We start from the raw sequence: 9,959 nt of genomic DNA on the forward strand, positions 1-9,959 counted from the left end.
TTTCCCATGAGAATGATGGGGAAGAGCAGCAACAGTCAAAACATTGGAGTGAGTAGAGGAGTGATGGTCAACATAGTGGTCAACAGGAGCCAGAAGGGGTTTAGATAGATCAGTTGCTTCAGGAGGTCCTTGCCCATTTAGTCCCTAGACAAGGGAATGGTCGATAGGAGAACTATCAGCATGGGGAATCATATCAATCTGAGCATGTTGTTAGAGAGAGAGAGGTCTCCTAGGAGGAGAGATGATGTAGACGATCAGGAGGCCATTTTAGTAGGTCACATGAGGAATCTTCTGAGGCCCTGTCCTCCTACCTTTGATGGCTTAGGTAGTGGTCTGGAGAAAGATATATGATTGATAGACCTGGATAGGTGTTTTTCCATGCACTTGTATGGTAGTAACACCAAGCAAGGTGAGAAATCATGCACCTTAGGGGATTTGCTTCCACATGGTGGTTGTTGGAGGAACATAAGATAAATGTGGATATATGCTTAGTATCATGAGAGTTGTTCCTTGAGAGATTCAAAACCCAATTCTTATCAGACTATTAGAGGTAGTGTTGTGCTGACGAGTTTCATGAGTTGAGATAGATGGTCATGACTGTTGAGCAGTATGAGCATAAATTTTTTGAGCTCAAACAGTATGCTGACATTGGTAACTATGAGGTGATGTTAGTCCAACATTTGATTAGGGGTTTGAATGCCCGCATCAGTGGGGGAGTATGAGTTTTTGAGCCAAAAACCATGGAGATGGCTATAGTGAAAGCTCGTTTGGTGGAACATAATTTGGAGATGGCACTAGGTGGTCAGACAAGTGTACATATTGGTAGTGTTCCACTAACAAGACCCGCTAAGGGTGGGCAACAACGGCAGTAGCGACCCCCGTAGAAACAAAAGGACTTTTAGAATCAATAGGGTGATAGTTTTCAGCCTAGGAAGGGTTGTAACTAGCAGTGGGCCAAATAGAATTTCTCTAGTCAGCCTGCTTAGAGTGCACCTCAGGTTTGGCAGTTATTAGCAGTCTAGTGCTCCAGCTAGAGGTAGAGGGTTTGGTAGAGGTGTATGTTTTTTGTGTGGACAATATGGTCACATAGCGACACATTTCCCTCAGAGATCTTCTCATGCAAAGAGTCAGAGACCTTTAGTCTCAGAGCCCACAATAGGGGATGTAGGTAGATCCCATCAAGTGTTGGCAACGGTTGATGACATCAAGGTATATCATTAGGGGACAGTCTGTGAGACCCCAGCTAGTGGACGAAAAACTTTCTTTGGATCCTGTGCACATTCTGTAGTGTCAGGGGTTGACCCTCAAGGCATAGAGAAGGTAAGGGTCGTATGGGACCCAAATGATGATACCTCAGCTACGTGGGAGGATGCAAGATCTTAACCCGTACTTTTTTGTAGGCTTCCAGGAGTAAGCCTAGTTCAAGGGGGGGGGGGGAGGATCTAATACCCCTCCCTTGTTTAGACACTATTTCTTTATCTAGTTGGACTTTTGTTGACTCTTTCAGTTTCACATGTGGTTGGATGATAATTTATGTTATGATGACTCTGTTTATGATACTATGTTATGATGTTTGATTTGATATATGTTGGTTATGCACTTTATCTTTATGGATGTTAAATGTTATATTTTATTTATGTGTACTAACCCATGGACTCACATATTTGCTTAACTTATGAGATGTATCATGTATTAGATTTCATGTTGTGTTTGATTCTGTATGGGGTACGAGAGGATGATCTCCCGTCACTCACTTTGGAGAGACACGAGATGTCACGATTCCCCTTCACTGGTGTGTGTGTAATTGCTGGTTATATGTATGTTGTTCTCATATATGCTCTTCTCGGTGATGTAGGGTTGCAGGTACAAGGCATCAACTTCACCTAGTTCTTAGTTCTGAGCATGCCTCCATAATCCTGATGAAAGTTGTGGGAGATAGCATAAGGCTTGATACACATACCTTAGCCTTGCTCAGTTTTAGAGCAATGTCTTTTGCCTTTTTGTCAACCTAATTGAAGTGCCACATAGGCAATTGTCCGATGTCCGATGTCCTTGGTATGCTATTTGTGTCTGCATTTGTTTTGTGTATGGGTTTAATGTTTTATTGTATTGGTAGTTTTTGATTATAAGTTTATTGTAAGGTGTTATTTATATTTGATATGATATTATTAAATTACTATTTCTTGTGTGTATTAAAAAAATAAAAATAATAATATATATTTATATATATGTATGTATTGGAATATTAGTACCTTTATATTTTAGTAATAAATTAATATTAATGTTTTAAATAAATGAATTAATATGAATGGTTTGTATAAATAAATTTAAATATAATATTTATTTATTAATAAATTAATGTAATGCTTTTAATAAATCAATTTAATATTGCTTTAGTTAATAAAGTAAAATAAAAAGCTTTATTGTTTTACTGATTAAGTTCTTATTCAATTGTTGGAATAAAACTAATATTAGTGTTTTATATAATTAAATTAATATAAAAGCTTCTTTGTTTAATAAATCAAGTTGTTTTTAATTAAAGGAATAAATTAATTCATGAAATAAAATTAAGGGATTTTAATTTAATCTTATTTAATTTTTGAGAATGATATTTTGGAACTGGGGTATGATTGGGTTTTATCAGGGAAGCTTCCATTCCTGTGAAGAAATTGGGGGGTGGAAACAATTTATGGTTTGAGGGAAATTTTTCACAAGGGGAGGATTATTGAATCCTGTGTTTTAGTGATTTTTTTGGGGGAGATTTGCAGAGGAAGGGGTTTTACTTTTTGGTTGTCTACGTGTTGCCGGGAGCTGGATATCGAGGCTTCACCTACGAACTCTTTACCAGGATTGCGATCTAAGGTAGGGGATGAAAATCCCTTTGTGTCTATGTGTTTATTGGATTATCTTGTAAGGAAAATAAATTGGATTTTTAGTTTTGAGTCAAATGTGATGTCTGGAAGTTTTATTTCAAATCTAATTTGTGAATCTGGGTGGGGGTTCTTAAAATTTAAACAATTTACTTGGTAATTTTTCCCCGCAGATTTCTTTTGGGTTCTATAAGTTAAGTTGTTGAAAGATTATATTATTAAATTTATTCTGATCATGAACTCTAGGAAATCTTTATCTGTATCTGTAAATTATGGTTTTGTAGATTTTAATTATTAATTCTTATTATAAAATTTTGTTTTCAAATATAATTTGTGAAATTTCCTTTTTTTAAAACAATATATAAATATATAAATTTTGTTTTAGTAAACTTTGTGTGTGTGTGTGTTTTATATTTTATTTATTATGCCGAAGGCATACCTTATATGAAGTTTTCAACTTACTTATTGAAATCAATGGTTCAAAATTTACTAGAACGATACAAGATGATTGAATTGATCTCAATCGTATATTTACATTAATATTAATTTTAAAAAAGTGATAAAAAACTAAAAAAACAATTTTTAATATGATTAATTAAAAAAAGAATGTGTACAAAAGAAAAATATTCTATTTTCTAGTTTTGAAAATAATATCTTTTAATGGTATCTTATTTTATTTGAATATTCCATATTTTTTTGAAGTTTCAAAAGTGGAAAAGACAAAATTATTAAAAAAGAAAGAATTAGCTATTTTTTCTACCTTTTTAAATGATTAATGTTTCATTAAGTGAAAATCTTATTTTCAGTAAATTTTTTTTTATGAAATTACAAAAAATAATTTAGAATTATTAAAATTGATTTAATTTATAGTTATTTGTCTTATTAAAATTTTAATTACTGTAAAATACTTTTTTTTTGAATTAGAAATCTATCATTTATTTCTATCTTCTTTTGATAAGAATATATTTTGATTTAATCTTCTTTTATTAGGATATTCTGCCTTATTGTTTTTTAAATTATTCTAATCATCATCTTCTTCTTTTAAAGTTTTATTTACAATAAGTTAAAATTTAATTTTAATTATTTTTGTCTTATAAAGTTACAAATAATAATTTTAAAAGATAATGAAATTAATTTAATTTATACATTTGTCTTATTAAATTTTAATTTATTGTAGAATAATTATCTTTAAATTTTATTTTATATCTCTCTCTACTTATTCTCTCTCTCTAACTCATAAACACACACTCCTTGTTTCTCCCTCCCTCTCTCTATCTCTATCTCTCTCCCTATCCCTCTTCATTTCTTTATATTTCCCTCTATCTATATCTCTCTGTCTCTCTCTATTTCTTCCTATCTCTCCCTTCCTCATTCCCTCTATATCCCACTATCTATCTATTCATCACTACCTCTCTCTCCCTTTCTCTTCTTGTATATATCTATCTATCTCTCGCTCCTCTTCCAATATATGTCTCTCTTCCTCTATCTCCCCATATTTCTCTGCTTCTCTCTTCATATCTATTTGTCTATCTCTAGTTCTCTCTATATATCTATATATCCATCTTTGTATCTCTCCATCTCTCCCTCTCTCTATGTCTCCTTATATCTCTATATCTCTATCACTCTATCTTACCACCTATATATCTCTTTATCTCTTCATATTCCTCTCCCTATCTTTATATCTTTATCTCCCTAGCTTTATATCTTTATCTCTCACTCAACATCTCTTTATATCTCTGTCTATTTTATCCTCTTCCTCTCTTACTCTATCTTCCTTTATACCTTTATCTTTCTCTCCCCCCTCTATTTATATACATGTCTCCCTCTATATATCCATTTCTCTCTCCCTATCCCTCCATTTAAAGATCTATATTCATATCTATTTTCCTCTTTTTATCCATCTTTCCATATTTCTTCTTTTCATCTCTCTCTCTCTCTCTACTTATTTTTTGAGTTTCCACATCTATCCAATCCTATCTCTTCTCTCTCTTTTTCCCTCCATATCTCTCTCATTTTCTCCATCTTTCTCTCCTCTTTCTCCATCTTCATATTCATCTCATCTCCATCTCTATCTATATCTCTACATTTATCTCTTTACCTCTCTCTCTTCCTCTCTTGCTTTCCCCCCTCTACCTCTCTTTCCCTCTCACTTGATTGCAAACATAACATGATCCTATTGGTTATGGAACTTGATTATCCTCATAATTGTAAATTTTTGTTTCAGTTATAATTGGAACCTTGTAAGAGGATGCAAACTATATTTGAAACTATCACTTCTCCATTGAGACCTTTGTTGCACAAGCAACATAATTTTATAAATTTGGCCTACCAATTGATCTCATGTATCATGCAAAAAATTGACCAAATTTTATTCTAAATGACCTTCCACACCTCTTCAGCATACCTATCGCACACTAAGGTGCAATTGCTAGTTTATTTATTTTTTATTTTATTAATGTGTGTGGTGGTGGGTTTTGAACCTGCCACGTGGGGGTGGCTCAACCCATGGTGTGGGGAGCCTCACCCACATGTGGAGGGGAAACCTTCCATAGTCGTGGGGAGCCCTTCCCACAGCCGTGGGGGCTCAACCCATGTTGTGGGGAGGGGAGCCTCCTCCACAATTGTGGGGAGACTCTCCACATCATGATGAGGCTTTTCTCCCATAGCCATGGGTAACACTCCTCGAGCCGCTCCCTTAAAAAAAATTAAAATTAATTAATTCGTATAAATTTATGTATGTCGTGTATAATTAAATATGCTTGCGTTTAATTTATTCATTCAACACTTTTTGTAGTTATTAAATACACACACTCACACACTCTTGTTTAATTGGTTTATTCAATTTCTAATTTTATAATATGAAAGAATCTTTTGGTATTTATTTATTTATTATTTAACTTGGTTTATTTAACCATATAAAAGTTATATGTAGAAATATTCTTGTGTGTAGTCATGGGTTATTTTGTCAAATTACTGTTTTAGAATATGTTTAGGCTAAGGAATTTAAATGGGAATATGTGTGTGTTTTATGTTTCAAATGATATACTAGATAATATTGTAGTTTTAAAAAAATTAAATTTATTATTATTTCTATGAAGATTCTTTGGTTAATGGGATTACATCTATTTTGTTCTCATTGGTTAGTTTGTGTCACTTCCAGTCAGTGGTTCTATGAATCTGAGTTGACTTGTATACGTCATCTATGATACGTTTTGTGTGTTGTTTCTATGAAGAGGATGTTTGTGGCCTAGTGTATGGGAGTTTTTTGTATTGGAGTTTATTGTGGTGTCAATTGGCCTATGTTTACTTATGCATTGGAGTTCTTTTTTAGTTTTTTTAGTGTCATAAGGGGGAGTGGCTTCCAAGTGGGGGTCAGGGCCCAAAGTAGCTGCCAGGATAACCCATTGGAAGTTTTCTTAATAACTGATAACCTAATAATGAATTTATGGGGTTGGGTAGATAAACACATTAATCAAGATAATGATTGTCCCGCTCATGGCTTGAGTTCTCGTTTAGGCTCAAGATGAGGTGGGAAGGCCTGGAATGATGTGATCAACTACCTTGTTCTCTTGAAAGGTATGTTGGTTCTGCATGAGACTTGAATGGGGGCCGAGGGTCAAGAGACACTTCCAAGGTAACCCAGGATGGGGGTTGGGGCCTATGGAGACCTACCAGGATAACCCATATCAAGCTATGCAATGACACTCTCCCCTTGTGTGCACTAGTATCCTGTCCTTGTATTTGTAGCTTCTGGAGTTTTCCTGTTTGAAGTTTTTGTTTATGTATTTATTGATTGAGTCCTTACCTGGTGGAAGTGTGTTTAGACCATGTGTTGTAATTTCTTATTTGTTTGCTTGAGGGCCTTATGCTATCTCCTAGCATAGGGGGTGGACCTTTGGGTTCCACATGGTCGGGTGGTAGTTGCCTTCTTCCATCGGGGATTTTGAACCTATCTTTGTGTGGATTGGCTTTGTTCATGTTCCAAATTGCTACTCATGGATATGATCAGCTCAATGAGTTAGATGGAGATTTTATGCATTTATTGCACTTATGTTATTAGATGTAAAATGTATGGACATGCCTACATGGAAAATGGTGTAACTATGAAGTGTATATGATGTAATCTTGATGCAAGTATTATGAGATTTAGATGATAGGGTTTTATGTCAGTAATTGGAAACATTGTTTTTGTATTTAAATGTGTTCATGTTCATTATTATTTACTTGTATGCTATGATAAACTATCATAATTGGTTTTCAATGAATGTAGTTTTAGAAAGTATTTATATTATGCAATGTAATTGTATAGTTTAGTTATTTGCTTTAGTGGATTACTTTAGATGATAATCATGGAATATTCTCTTAGTTGTAACAATGTTATCTTTGTTTAGTTTTATTATCTCAAGTATAGTATGCCTAGATTATTAACAACATTGGGAAACCTTAGGGTAAAGTTAGTAGATGTCTTCCATGTGTGCATTATATTTTCATTCTTACCCTTCTAATGTTTATAAACACTCATTTAAAAGTATTAAAAAAAATATTTCACTTTTATATGGTTAAGTTAGTCTATTCCTCTAGGGTTTCTTGGTGGGGCGTTACATTAAGTAATCACTAGATGATACATATTACATGATATACAAATGAAGAGCCTTCAATCACCATTAACCTCTTGGTCTTTTACTAATCTAGGATGAGAATATGGTTGAGGTGATTGTTTTCCCAACCACAAAGCCTTAGCTTCCCTAGAGTTCTTCCTGACATGAAGAACCACCAACCCTACTCAAAGTGTCTAGCAACTTAGAGATAAATAGGAGGAAGTATCAGTGCAAGCATGATCTACATGCAATTCATAACTTGAATGTGCTATGTCTACAATCAGATGTAGTAGAGAATATTATCAATAGAGTTTTTCTAGGCAATGTTCATCTATTTCATTGAACTCCTGACTTTGGCCAAGGTACATTTTATGTAATTGTGAATCTGAAAAGAAGTTCACATCCTCTGTAAATCCATATTCAACACCCTATCCCAAAGATAAGCTTTTTGAAACAGAAAGGTACAAAAACTCAACATGCATTTCTACTCTTTCTTTTATATGATAATGGTTTAAATGCATATGTTTTCTAACATGCTTACGCGATGGTTTATTTTCCATGCAATTATGTCAAGAGTCATAAGTCCACAATCAGAGCCATATGCACTTCAAGCATCCATGTACATAAAAACAAAAAAAACAAAGATAATGATTAGATTGTCAAAATATTTACAATTTAAAAATTAAAAATTAATTTAAAATCAATATAATACTAAAATTATTTTGGGATAAAAACATAATCCACTCAAGAAATTTAGCTCCACGAAAATTCAAAATTCAGGAATGTAAAAAACAAATTGGCGTGTTACAAAAGGTCAAGGAAAGAAAAATTATCATGCGAACAATATTAGGGCTCCAAACACCAAGATAAAACAAACATGTGAACCATGTTTGGGATGCTAATAAACAAGAAAATAATATGCAGCATGCCCTAATCATTGATGTCAGAAAAAAAGTTAAAGAAGATATTATAATCTTGGAGGATTTATCGATTATATGTAGATTAATTGGATGTAAACTGGATTGGAAAAAATATACGATTGGATTGCTGAACAATGGAGAACAGAAGTCACATTAAATTTATGCCCAAGAACTTCTTAATTGCTATATTTACTAATGAAGAAGAAATAAGATGAATTATGTACAAAGGACTTTGGAAATTGGGAGATGCACCACTTTATATGCAACCATGGGTTCCAAATTTTAACCCTGCAAATCTACAACTATATGAAAAGATAATTTAGATTAGATTATACAATTTACCAATGTAATACTGGACAAAAGAATGTCTAGAAAAGATAGGTAGAACATTAGGTACCATTATGGACATCGATTCAAAATTAATTGAGGGAGATATTGGGAAATATTCTTGAATTCAGGTGGCAACAATTAATCAAATTTTGAAGGAAATACATTTATTAGTCAATGAGAGTATATGGATTCAAAGCCTAGAGAAGACAATTTTTTTTGTGTAACATGTCGATCCAGAAATCATTTGGAACCCGAATGTGCACAAAAATTCAGAACCAAATATGTATGGAAGGTTAAATGTGCACCAGGAAATCAAAATAACCCTAACATAGATCTTGCGCCTAAGAAACTGATGGCTTCAAACCAAAGTAATAAAATGGAATTGATAATAGTTATGTGGGTTCCCTTATTTGTTTTAAGGAACCAGAAAAAAAGATGGAAAAAACTAAAATGGAGGAAGTATTTGATGAAGAAAGTGACAAAGAGAATGATACTAATGAATTGGACATTATCGATGAGAGATGCATATCCTAGTCCAGCAAAAATATTAGATATGTCAAAATGAATGAGGCTGAAGAAAGACAAAGGTAGGAAGACATTAAAGCAGTTAAGAGAGGAGAAAGCAATGGAAAATAATTATGCAAGTATAAAGAAATTCCTGACAAGTACCAAGGGAGAAAATGCCTCCCTTGGGAAATAGTGAAGACTATCATATGGAATGTCAAGGGTCTAGGGGCTCTTGACAAAAGACTACTAAGCGTCATATGCAAAAATCCATGGGAGATTTAAATATATTACAAGAAACAAAATTATCTGCAAAAGAGGGAGAAAAAATTATCAAATATTGTAAGTGGTGGAAAGTTTTTTTTCATAATTCGAATGGGGTGGCTGGGGGCCTTGTAGTCCTATGGAAGGAAAAGGAATTGTCAGTAGAAATATTGGAATCGACATGTTAGTGGATCTTTAGCAAAATATATAGCATAACACTCAATATTACATTCATTGGGATAAATCTTTATGGACCAATCAAAACATGTGAAAAGGTGAAGACTTGGACAAAAATATTAAAGATCCTATCAAAATTTAAGGAATACAACATTGTCATGGGAGGCGATTTCAATGCAATTTTGAATGCCTTAGAAAAACTGGTAGGCATCACTACATTTAGTCAAAATTTGGAGGAATTAAATTTTTTTATAAGTAATTCAAGGTTAATGGATTATCAAACATCTAATGGAATA

The sequence above is a fragment of the Cryptomeria japonica genome, chromosome 8, assembly GCF_030272615.1.
Source record: "Cryptomeria japonica chromosome 8, Sugi_1.0, whole genome shotgun sequence".
NCBI classification, from domain to species: Eukaryota; Viridiplantae; Streptophyta; class Pinopsida; order Cupressales; family Cupressaceae; genus Cryptomeria; species Cryptomeria japonica.